Genomic DNA, 13,890 nt, shown 5'->3' with positions numbered 1-13,890 from the left:
TACCTGGAAATTTGTGTTCATTGTTAAGTAAGACTATTTTTCAAAGTGACAAAAACACTGTATTGCCATTGTGCTGTTTTGAAATGTGTTGCTAAAATTGTTCTATTTAAAAATCAAAACACAAATTGTATGCTTACTTATAAATGCTCTTGGATTAACATCATCCTGAAATGTCTCTCTATGTGAGATCTTAGTTGTCCCACGTTTGGTTTAGATCCAGGTTCACGTTTGCAACACGATGATTGATTCTCTGCTTTATGGTGTACAGCATGTACTCATGACCCTAGTATCAAATGTTTATTTGACCTTATGTATATTTTCTGTGACAATCCTCACTTTGGGAATGTCTGGGACCTAATTTGTATGCTAGGTGTTAACCAGTTGTGGAATAATAGGAGAAAGGATGGCTCAAATTTTACCTAGAGGTTATATACCTGTGGTGAACATTTTTCTAAACCAAAAATTGAGACAAATTGGTTGACAAGTAGGAATAAACTTGTGGGCACAAAGGGAGATAATATTTTTAAATGGAGCAATCCTGGAAACAAGTTTAGACACCCACACAAGCACACACACATATCCTTGGTTAAAAGCATAGCCACCTCATTCCTCCTTAGTAGCAATTGCCATTGACCAATAATAATTTTCTAAGTTTATTCACTATAGAGATATCTATGCTTTGTGTATCTTCCATTTCAACCAAATTGATTTATGTGGGTTTTTTTAGATTCATCTAAACAATGCATTTAGTTATTAGAGATATTTTTCTTATGATCTGAAGAATCTAAATATTTTAATATTATGTTTAGATATAGCAGATAAATTTATGATTAAAAATTTGAAGATATTCTCCACAGGGATTTCACATTTAATTTTTTCTTTCCAGTCACTCATATTATGTGTGTAGTCTATAATGCCATATTTTGTTCAATAGAAGTGTGAAGAAAGTACTTTTTGAAATATGTACACTATATAAAATTGATCACATATTTAATGTTAAATATAAACATAATTATCACAGTATTTTAAATATAAAAGTAAATAAACCTTGGCATCATCCTAATAGTATATTTTCTTTACATTTATAGATAGATAGATATATATATGATAGACACCACTTGCATATACATTTATATATGAATTTATTTATATACATAATTTACATTTATATATAAGTATATATGCATGTGGGGTATGGGTACATATATACATTATAAAAGTACATGCTTGTGTATATGTCTGCTGTATCTAAAAACATAATATTAAAATATCTAGACTCAGATTATTAGAAAAATAGCTCTAATACTTAACTGCATATATAGGTCTTTATAATATATTTACATATCTTTAAAATTATAGATCAATTTTTGAGAGTTTTTGTATTGTGTCTAAAAAATTAAACATTTCCAAATGCCTTAGAAGGCAATCACTAAAATCAAGACAAGGGTTTTACAGTGTAATTACCAAAAAAGAATTTAAAATAATTCATGTTTAGTTGTGCTAAGGTTTTAAGGGTTCATGTGGACAGCTGCAAGTCATTGTGGAGAATCTATAATGAAGTACCTCTTATGAGGCTTATTCTCTCCCATATGGAATAAAATAATACAGCACTGACATTGATGTATGCAATGTATTCTTAAGATGACATTTACACAATACTGTTCTTTCCAGTAAAATGTAGCAATCTATTTTCTCTTGAGAAAAAGTTTTTCCATACCATTATAAAATATGACTGAAAAGACCTAATGCTCCAACTTCTCCAGTTTGTTTTTCTTCTTATTCTTTGTAGATAAGTGATTAATAGGAATGTTTCTAAATGATGTAACATCTATAGCACTAAAGTGTTTTTCCTAAAGAAATTTAGCATATAAATGAGCAAATGTGATTTCATTAAAAAAACTAAAATGATAAATTTCATGCAATGTTTTTAGTTGTATTCATTCAAAGAAACAAGTAATAGTCATGTGTTTGCTTATATCATCATGGGTATGAACAAAGGAATAGGGCCATAGATTGGGTAGCTTAGATAGGGAACAGTTGTTTCTCATAGCTCTGGGGGCTGGAGGTCCAAGATCAGGGTGTCAGCAGGATAGAGTCTGTGGAGGACTTTTCTTTGGGTGCAAGATACTGTCTCCTCACTTGGTAGAAGTTTCTGAGGTTCTCCAGTCCCTAAGAAGGGCACTGTCCCAAGTGCCCACCTCAAGCACCAACACATTGAAAATTAGACGTCAGCATAAGAATTTTGAGAATATACCAACATTTAGTTCCTAACAACCTCGTTGTTTACAACAAAGAGGATACCACAGCAGAGGTTTGGGAAATAATATCAGATATTTTAAAATACCCTAAAGAATTAATAAAGAGGAAATGAAGAGGATTAAGTATAAGCTCAGGCTAATTCTCAAGGTCAAAACCTATTAACTTGCCAGTAAATGGATGGAGCTGGAGAATATCATGCTAAGTAAAATAAGTCAATCCCCCCAAACCAAAAGCTGAATGTTTTCTCTGATATGCAGATGCTAATTCACAATGGAGTGGGGGAGACTAGAGAAGAATAGAGTTACTTTAGATTAGGTAGAGGGGAGTGAAAAGAGAGGAAGGGGTATGGGAGTAGGAAAGCTAATAGAATGAATCAGACATCATTATTTCCCCATGTACATATATAACTGTACAACTGGTGGTATTCTACAACATGTATAACCAGAAGAATGAAAAATTATACTCCATTATATACAAAGTATCAAAGGGTATTATACTTTTATATATAACTAATTAAAACAAAAATTAAAAATAAAAAAATTCTAAAATTTTGTTAAAAATTTAGAAAACTATAAAATTTTAAAAACCTTCATAAGACATGAAACTCGGTTTGCAAGATCAGGAAATATAATTTTTTGTTAAGAAACTGTAAATTTATTTTCTATAAATTAATTTTGGTCATTTAACAGTGCCCTTCTTGGTTATGTTCTCTGTCCTGCCTGAACTTCCATCCCATAATTATGAGGCCTAACTTCACACTGTGCAACAGCCATTTTTCCAGGCTTATATATTACCTAGCATTGGTACTCCAATTATCATGCCCTTTGACCTTTTTAGTGTAAACAATCCCTACTCTATCTCTATCTACTTAGAATCTTGATTGTTTTTCTCTGGGTCAAGTTATATTCCTGGGCGAGCTTGCCAGCAGAGAAGCCTAGAATCTACAGATTTATCTCTTCCCTCTTTCTTTCTCTTCTCCTGGTGGGAAGAAAATCTCCCTTTTAGTCTTATGTGATTAGCCAAAGTTACATCTTCTGAATCAAATTTTCAAGTAGGCCTCAAAAAGAAGTCAAAAGTACATAATTGTGGTCAAGTAGGAATCCCCTTATGACAATCTCGTGCAGGACCTGGAGTGCCACCACCCTCCCCAAGCCTGAACCTCATGAAGCGGAATAGGATTGAGGAAGGGAGTACAGGATTCTGAGTTCCTCTTATCTGGTAGAGTTTCCCTGCCACACAGGTAATAAGATCTCAGGAACACCTTAATGTGAAAGTAGACATACTTGGATAGTGACTTTCACCTTTTTATATCCTAATCTTGAGTTTGCCCTTTGCAGCAAATGTTTGTCCTGGTCTAGCAGTAAACCAAACTGAAAGTAATAGCACACAAGCCTTAGTCCTTATTTTCCTCATATTTGGAACCCAGACCAAGCTTCACAGTCTAATTTAGCTCACTTTATTATTCCAGTCTATCCTGTCTCTACTCTGAGATTAAAGGTTTTGGAAACAGAAGGCAGAAAATTGCTGCAATAAGCGGAAAAGAGAATGAGAGGAGTGTAGATAAGTTTTTAAATAAAAGGTAATTACCTTAAATTACCTTTCCAGTAACAAATTCTTTTGAATTCTTACTAACCCAGTCCAAATACAAACATAAGAGGAAAACACCTATGTCACAATGTGAGAACAAACAAGAGATTTTATTTCTTAAAATTCTTCTTCATTCCTTTTATTCCTCTATTTTTAAGAAATAGAAGCATAATATATAGAATTGTGAATGACATATTTAGCAAGAACAAATACTGCATTAATTAATTTTGAAAACTCAATTTGCCAGTGAATCTGTCCTATTTCTAAATGATCCTATTTGGTAATTTGATTGCTACTAAAAATTTGAGACATCTGTAGGCTTGTCCTAGAAGGAATTATAAAAGTAAGTGAATTACTTTGAAAGACCTGTGATATTCCTCCCTGTAAGAGTGATATGCCTAACTCCTTTGTGTTTTCTTCCCCAATTTCTTTCCAAAATGTCCTCTGGTAATACAACATTCACAGCATACTTACAATATAAATCAGTGAGTAATAAAGCTGTATTTGGAGGGAAACAATTATTCCTGGAGTCCAAGCACTTGAATCAGTGTTCTACCCCTGTCTATGTCCCTTTTATCAGGAATGAAACATATTTCTAATTTTAGACCTGCAATTTTTTTCAGTAATAATTTCTCAGATTTTCCCCTACCACTTTACATATTTGAATTCATATTAGACAAATATTTTATTCAGCATGAAACAGATAATTTTTCAAGAGTTGTTTAGTGCTTTGCTTTGAGAAGAAAATTCCACCAGAGTAGAATGGACAAGTGCTTACAGAGTCAGCAACATGCACTACAAACATTGAGGCCCATGAAAATCAGTGCACAATTAGATTCTCTTCTCCTTCTCCATGCCCCCCAATATTCCAACCCAGAAGTAGAACTTTACTGTAAGTTAATTTCATGCTGTGACTACAAAGATACAGGAAAATATGAGTTAAATTTTTAATACATTTTGATTAATATATAATACATACCTCTGGAATCCAGGCATTGGAAAGGCCTTCTCCCAAAATGTGAAATTGATGGTAGAAGAGTCTTAATTTAAGGGTTTCTTTAAACATTTTACCAATATATGGTAATAACCCCATAGCTGCATATCTGGGATATAATATTTTGAAAATGCAGTGAATTGTATATGATCCACTCAACATTCAAACTAAGATTCTAAGTGATCATACAGAATCACATACAAAATAAGTCACAAATGTATTAGTAATGGATATTCAGATATAGGAAGAAGTTTCTACAATGGAGTTATATAACCAAATGGGGTTTTCATTACTTTAGAAATGTGCCTTCTCATTAAGCTTTCATGTTTTTTGCACCTAATGGGCATTAGGAATGCATTTAAAATTGAAACACAATGGAGTCCTACAGGGCTCAATTCAAGGTGATGATGATGGTTCACATTCACTTGAATTGGGACAGGAATTTTATTATGGTTACAATAATTGGCATATTTTTATAGATTAATTTTCTAATTTGGCACCAACTCAAATTCACTCTCATGCTACAGGAATGGCATGATGGATTACTGTGGGTTCTTTTCATTATTATTAAATTTAATTATTTTTTGCTCATGTACCCAGATGTGAACAGTGCTTGGTTTCTAATCTAATAATACAGACTGTTTGGAAAATATGTGCTGTAAATTAGAGACATTTTATAATAGAAACAATAAAAAGAATCATTAATGAAAAGTAGTTTGCCTCTCAATGTTCTTGGCACTAGTTAATCAAAGGCACTTCGAAATTGAGGCCATTAATAAGCTTTTCTTGCATTTAGACCAATGAAGTGCTATGAGACTTACTTGTAAAATTAGAACTGTATTACAAAAGGAATGGACGAATGAATTTTGCTTTTCCAAATATGGTTTTCTTCATCTGAAACATAAAATAATAAGAAAAACAACAAAGAACATAGTGTTTTGAATTTTCAGCCCAAAAATAATTTCTGTGTAGTTTACTTAGTATTTCTGTAGAGGTGAATATGATAAAACTTATTACTTTTTCTTATTATTATTCTCCATTTGTTTCTTTAACAATTTTAAAATATCTTTTTCTGCTCCTCTCTGAGTCCTTGGTTCTTGCACTCTCACAGGAAGAATGTCAAATGAATCACACAGAGTAATACATAGGAGTTTTTTAGGAAAGTAGAGAGTACAGACTTCAGGACAGACTAAACAGGTGACCTCGGGGAGGTCAGTGTGGCCCTGACAAAGCCAATGTTTTAGGGGTTCTGAGTCTCCTTGTTCTTGCCTCAATTTCTCAAACTCTCTCAATCAGTTTATTATCTTTGAATAGCTCTCAGCAAGCCTTCTCTAGGAGGGTCTCAATGTCTTGGTCACAAGAGGTAGTTAGTCAGATGTGACAGTTTTGATAATAAGGGAGGGTGGTGGTGACCTGGTCAAAAGAGACAGCGATGACATGGTTTGCAAACGTAGCTTATGTAAGAGATGATGTTTAACTGTGGCTGGGAGAGGCTCTGACCTACCTGACCCCATTTTCCTGAAACTTACCTGCCTCAAGAAGGTTCCCCAGGTTGGTAAGTAATAGTTCCCTTAAGGGGTTATAACTATCTAGGTTGGGAGAGGTTGAACACTCCAGTTTCAATTCTCAAATGCTTATCTACCTGATAAGACTAATTGTGGTCTCAATTGTGTCTCAGGGATTTCTTAGTGCATATGTCTGTTGTCTGTCTGTCATTGTCCTTTCCTCTACTCACCTGTTCATGGCCTATCTTCCCATCTAACGTTCTGTGTTTTGCTTTAGCATCCATTTACTCTCCACAAACTTCAACATAAATGATTAGTAGTTAAAATAAAAAAACCTATTTACATAGGTTTTAATATGGCTATAAGAAAAATACTCTGACTTCAGGGTTTTGGAATGTGTTTTTGTCTGAAAGAGTTTTGTTCACGTGATAAATTTATTCACTTTAAATATTATAACTTCCTCTTTTATGAGCTTTCCCAAAATATCTTGACAAAAACAAGGACTTCAACCTAAATTTCAAACAGCAGATACTGAAATCTTCAGTCTTGCTAAGAAAACATATCCATCTCTGTGTTTGGTACAGAGCATTCTTTGGATTAGTTTAGATGGTTATAAAATAATGAGCAAAACAACTCACATTTATATTTGTTTTCTATTCCATACTTTCCACCCATGTTTTTCTATAAAAATCTATTCTTTAAAAAAAATAAATGTTAAAATAGATGGAATAAAGCACCTTTTTTCAACTTTCTCTGTAGTATGGAAAGAAAATTCTGTCTATTAAAAAATCTGTATCATTTTAAAATATCAATAAAGTATTTTTAGGTATAAATGATAGTCTACTTCCTCTATAGTTAGATTAATTTGAAAATATACATATGTTATTTGATAAATGTATTCATGTAAAGTGACATGAAAAACTGATATTAGACAGAATAAAATACATTAACATTTATAAAGATAATCATTAATAATTTTTGCTATGACACTGTGATCTACATAGCTTTTTTTCACATATTGCCTGTTATTAAAATGCCATGTTGACTTGTATTATGTCAGTATATGACACTACCAACCTACGTGATTTTAGTAAGTCATAACTAAAACAGCAAGACAGACATGTCTTTTCAAAATGACCTCTTTAAGACTTATTATTTTTAACAGTACTTCTTCTTATTTATGAGCAATTGTTTTTATATTACTATATTATAAAAAGAAGTAAATTTGCAAATATTTTACATTACATTTAATATTAAATGACTCAACAGTCATCTGTATAACACATACTATTCTAGTTGTTGATGCCAAATGTCACTAACATAATGAATGAAAGTAGAAACAATAAATGTAAGTAACTAACACACAGACAGCTGCTGATAGTGCTATGCAAAAAAACAGAAGGGAAAGAGAAAAGCATTCTGGGATGGGGATGAGTTTAATTTGTACATTAACCCTGTTGTCAGAAAATGCAAGGGATAAAAATATTAATCTCCTTTTACCTACTTCCTACATTTTGGGTGGTTGTCATATTTTCATTCTAGATATACTTAAATCCTAGAAACGATTGTTATTGCTAGTTTTCAAATAAATACATATGTATATTTCCCCATGTAATTGTAATTTTACTGTTTTTAAAATTTCTTTTCATCATTTGCCTTCCACTTGGAATTTGTTTCTTATTAAAATATAGTCCTTTATTATTAATTTTATTTCATCTGCAATAACAAAATTAGGAATATTTTTTGTTATTATACCCAGATTTCCTTAATTTTCAATCTTAAAGGAAAATTTCTTAGGTTGAACATTCTGGTTGGCATTTGTTTTATTTTGGCATCTTCAAGAAAGTATTCTTTTTTTCTTCCAGTCTTCATTGATTGTGTTGCAATGTCATATACAATTAATCCCCTCTTTTTAAAATTTGTTCTTTTTAGATATACATGATGGTAGAGTGTATTATGACATAAACATACATGTAGTGTAACTTATTCTAATTAGGATTCCCTCCTTGAAATTGTACAGGATGTGAAGTTTTCCCGGTCACATGTGCACATATGAACAAAGGAGAGCTATGTCCTATCCATTCTATTATCTTTCCTATTCCCATACTCCCACCCTTCCCTTCATTCTGCTTTGTCTAATTAAATAAACTTCTATTCTTCCCTCCCCACCCCTTAGTTTGTGTTAGTATCCACATATCAGAGAGAACATTCAGTCTTTGGTTTTTTTGGGATTGGCTTAATTCACTTAGCATGATAGTCTCCAGTTCAATCCATTTACCAACAAATGCCATAATTTCATTCTTCTTTATGGCTGAGTAATATCCAATTGCGTGTATATACCTCATTTTCTTTATCCATTCATCTGTTGAAGGTCACCTAGTTTGGTTCCATAGATTAGCTATTGTGAATGGAGTTGTCATAAACATTGATGTGGATAGTCACTGCAGTATGCTGATTTTAAGTCCTTTGGGTATACCAAGGAGAGGCATACTGCATCCAATGGTGGTTGCATTCCAAATTTTCTGAGGAATCTCCATATTGCTGTCCAGAGTGATTGAACAAATTTGCAGCAACAAAAGAGTAGAAATTTTCCCCCACATCCTTGCCAACATTTATTGTTACTTGTATTCTTCATAATTGCCATTCTGACTGGAGATGCAATCTCAGTATAGCTTTAATATGCTTTTCTTTAATTATTAGAGATGTTGAACATTGTTTCATACATTTGTTGACCATTCATATTTCTTCTGCTTAGAAGTGCCTGTTCAGTTCCTTTGCCCATTTATTGATTTTTTTTTAGTTTTGTTTGTTTGTTTTGATTTTTGTGTGTGTGTGTGTGTTAAATTTTTGAGTTCTTTGTATATCTTAGAGATTAAGTTCTCTCTGAGGTTCAGGTGGCAAAGAATTTCTCCCATTCTATAGGCTCTCTCTTCATATTCTTGATAGTTTCCTTCAGTAGAAGCTTTTTAGTTTGATACCATTCCATTTGATGCTTGATTTTACTTCTTGAACTTTAGGAGTTTTGTCAAGGAATTCAGTTCATAAGACAACAAAATGAAGAGTTGGGTCTATTTTTTCTTCTAGTAGGCTCAGGACCTCTGATTTAATGCCTAGATTCTTGATCCCCTTTGAGTTAATTTTTGTGTAGGTTGAGAGTTGGGTTAAATTTCATTCTACTATATATGGAGTTCCAGTTTTCCCAGAACCATTTGTTGAAGAAGATATCTTTACTCCAATGAATGAGTATGGCACCTTTTTCTAGTATGAGAAACTGTATTTATCTGAGTTTGCCTTTGTGTCTTGTGGCGAGCCGCCTCGCCACCATGATAAGATGGCGCTGGTTTCCTGAAGTGCTTTCTAGGTAAACAAGCCCATATTTGGTTGAGCCAACTGTTGCAAATGGGAGCACCTATGAACATAGGCCAAGTGGCAGGAGTAGATTGGTTATTGCAAGAGTATAAAAGTGTATGAATTCGTCTCAAGGATAGAAGAAGAAAAACCATGGTTTTATAATAATAAGGTCCTGATTAAACTGCTGAAGGAAGATTCCTGTGTCGTGCTTTCTTGCGGGTGAGGGACACGACAAGTGGTGCCGAAACCCGGGAATCAGAACTTTCAGTGGTCAGGGGGTGCACCGGTAAGTACCACAGGTAAGTGGGGTCTACACATAGTGGGACGCTCCTCTGTAGATAAAGAGAGAGTGGGGACTAGCGAAAGGCAGTCCGGAGACAGAGCCAAGCGAAATGCGGCTCGGAGTGGACTAGCGAAAGGCAGTCCGGAGACAGAGCTAAGCGAAACACGGCTCGGAGTGGACTAGCGAAAGGCAGTCCGGAGACAGAGCTAAGCGAAACGCGGCTCGGGGTGGACTAAGCGGAAAGCGGTCCACCTTAAAAGTATTAAAGTGAAAGTGGCACTCGAAAGGGGGCAAATTAATCATAGGTTCTGAGGTGTCTAGAGTTCGCATGGAAGGACTATTAAAGGCTTTATTAAAGGCTAATGGAGCACCTTTAAAGGTTTCCTCAGCTAGGAAGTTTTTAAAAACTGTAGAAGACAAAGCCCCTTGGTTTTTAGATAAGGGCTTGTTGGATCAAGAGAAACTATCACAAGAGACAGAAAAAGGCCCTCCTCATGATCCCTTCCACGCAGCTCCATGGCCACCTAGGGAGGGAACACCCGTGTCCTTGAAGCAGTCCTCCCCCTAGGCAGAGAGCTCAGCAGCTCCATTCCTCAAAAGTAGTAAGAAAGAATGTTTTGTGATTTTCTGCATTCAAACCTAACCTGATTTCTCAACCAGGAAGAAAAAGGGTTAAAAAGTCCTGGGTGATCCTCCCTCCCCCCTGCCTGGCCTTGCTGAAGCCTGCATTGGAATGTAAACTGCAACAGTCTCAGCGGGAAAGGGGGGTAACCTAAAGATAAGAAAAAAAAAAAAAAAGGTGTCTGTTTTAAACTCCTGGGCTGCTACACAGAACTAACTCATTTTCCAGGATTCTTGTTTTGTTTTGTTTTTCTTTAATGCTGTATTTTTGAGCTCATAATTTTCATCCTGCATACCTAGGTTAATGATTTTTTTTTCTTTTTGATCAGTTCTATTTTTTATTCAACTAAAGTTTTTTGAACATCTGTTACATTGCAATGGAGATTCACCTATAAAGTTACAAGGCCTTTGATTTTGTGTTATGTGTATGTTGTGCTGTCTAATGTCATGTTTTGTCTGTATCAAAACTGAGCGCTCCTAAAATTAAAATTTAAAAATGGATCCAAATACTTTTATTCACGTGATTTAAAAAGGTTCAATTTAAATTGAATAAACTAATAAAAGTGAAATGTCTTTAAAAATAACTTGCAAGTCTCTAGGTGGTCAAACTAATGGAATGTTGATGTTAAACAATGTCTAATATCAATTGTTTCTAGGACTTTTCTTCAACAGGAAAGAGACAGCAAATACTGTTCAGGACACCTGCCTGCTTTCTTGGTTTTTACAGAATAAGTGAATTAGAGTTAACATATATGGGATTACTCAAATGTGTTTGTAGAGACATCTGATTAATTTGCAAAGTTAAAATGCTAATTGTTAAATAACATCAAGTACTCTTAACTCCTTAAATTCCATGGAGTATCATACTTAAACATTATTGGTGTTTTCATAGGTTGGTAAATAAAAAGGGTTTAAACTTGCTTTGTGTCATCACTAAACTAAAAACAAGGTTATTAAGAGTTATATTCTAACAGATAAAACCTCAACTCGGAGGGTGAGCATTCCATCTGCTCCCTTACCACTTCCTCCTGCTCCCCCTCCAGTTCTGCAAAGCTCCAAGGAGCTCTTAGATTTGGATTTAGAGTTACCATCTCCCCTTTCACTGTGTTTCAGTTAGAGTTGTTTCAGAATGTGAACAAAAAGGGGTCAACAGATAGGAAAGAGAAAATAAAAGGGTCTGGGTATGGAAATATATTTAGTAAAAGGGAAAAGGAAATGTTTCTGGGTAAAAAAGTGCTTGTGTGATGAAATGCATAAGGGTCTGAGTAGGTGCTAAGAAAGTCTGTGTAAGTAAAGGGCAAGTTTCAACAAGTTTGTGTGAAACTAAGTTGGTTGTATGTATGTGAAACAGCCAAAGCTATTTAAGGTTTTTCCTAAGGTGAAATACTAATGTTCTGATATAAGCCAAAGTTTAATCTATATGGTAAAATGACATGGTAAAATAACAAGGATTTCTTAGAAACACTAATTTACTCTTAACTTTGTGTCTATTAAGTTTTATTCTTTAAAACAATTAGTCTTAAAAATTGGGGTTTATACAATTATGGTTAAACAACTGTTAAGAGTATTGTACTATGTTACAGAGTCTAAATTTTTGTTTAAAAACTAAATTTAGTAAGATTAAAGTGTCAAGGTAATTGTGAAATGGTCACTCCTTGTATATTAAATGTATTCATATTTTCCAAGTATACAAGTTTTAAAGCAGGGTATTTATCAAGCTGCTATTCTCCAAACTTCTCTCTCAATGTTGGAATGCTTCTAGGTTCTCAGGAGCAGTCTTAATGCCTATTCCTACCTTCCTACCAGTCCCAGTCTCTGTTACAGATACAGAACTACCAGTACTATTATCAAGAAACAAAAGAGATTTTGGCATCACAATAGCTGTGATCACTGCCATTGCAGCCTCTGCAGCAGCAGCCACAACCGCAGCAGCCGCGTTGACAACTACAATACAGACAACAACTACAGTTAATCATTTGGCAGAAAACACTGCCACTACCTTACAGACTCAAGAGACCTTAAATCAACATTTAAGAACAGGCATCCTCCTAGTAAATCAAAGAGTGGACTTATTACAAGAACAAGTGGACTTGTTACAAGAACTTATGGGTCTGGGATGTGTTCTTTCTTTAAGAGCAGTTTGTGTTGCCCCTATCGCTTTTTATAATGATAGCCATGCAGCTATGTTGTCTAGAAATCTTTCTCACTATCTTACTTGTACTTGGTCATATAGGTTTGACAATTTAACCCCTCAACTAAGAGCTAAAATTATGAGAGTCAATACCACCAGGGTAAATGTGGCACCTGTATCTGAAATGGTCAAATGGTTCTCTACTGCTCTAGGTTTTGTAAAACAATGGGCAGGCCTTGGCTCCCTAGGACTAATATTTTAGGTGTTTTATATCTCATTTGCTTAATTTATCAATTGCGAGCACCCAACAGAGAGATCGAATCATCCTTCAACAAGTCATGACAGCCTTAGAGGCCGGCAGTTCCCCTCAAGTATGGCTGAGTATGCTGGACCGGTAGTCAAAGACGGGTAATGTAGGAGGTGGCCGTATACCAACCTAAAACAGAAGCTGTAGCATGCTCTACAGTCTTTGATGACGGGTAAGGATACGGGCTGACCCCTCAACCTAAGACAGGCACGGTCCCAAGCCACTTATAAGGCCCGGAGAAGGCGCCACTCTGGGACTGATGTTCACTATCTGCCACTTTTACACAGTAGGATAGGGCCTCTACCTTCACCTGTGTTCATAAAATAAAGAAGGGGGAGCTGTGGCGAGCCGCCTCGCCGCCATGATAAGATGGCGCTGGTTTCCTGAAGTGCTTTCTAGGTAAACAAGCCCATATTTGGTTGAGCCAACTGTTGCAAATGGGAGCACCTATGAACATAGGCCAAGTGGCAGGAGTAGATTGGTTATTGCAAGAGTATAAAAGTGTATGAATTCGTCTCAAGGATAGAAGAAGAAAAACCATGGTTTTATAATAATAAGGTCCTGATTAAACTGCTGAAGGAAGATTCCTGTGTCGTGCTTTCTTGCGGGCGAGGGACACAACAGTGTCTTCATTCTGCCTCATTGGTTTTAATGTCTGTTTTGGTTCCAATACCATGTCATTTTTGTTACTATAGTTCTGTAGTATAATTTAAGTACAAGTATTGTGATGCCTGCTGCTTCCCTGTTGTGTCACTATTCTCATTTACCTCTAAATATTTTTTACTCCATCCCTGATTTCTTCAGCTATCCATTGGTCATTCAGTAGTGAATTAGTCTCTGGATGTTAGAGTA

The sequence above is a fragment of the Sciurus carolinensis genome, chromosome 7, assembly GCF_902686445.1.
Source record: "Sciurus carolinensis chromosome 7, mSciCar1.2, whole genome shotgun sequence".
NCBI lineage: Eukaryota > Metazoa > Chordata > Mammalia > Rodentia > Sciuridae > Sciurus > Sciurus carolinensis.
Note: the sequence above shows the minus strand (reverse complement) of the source record.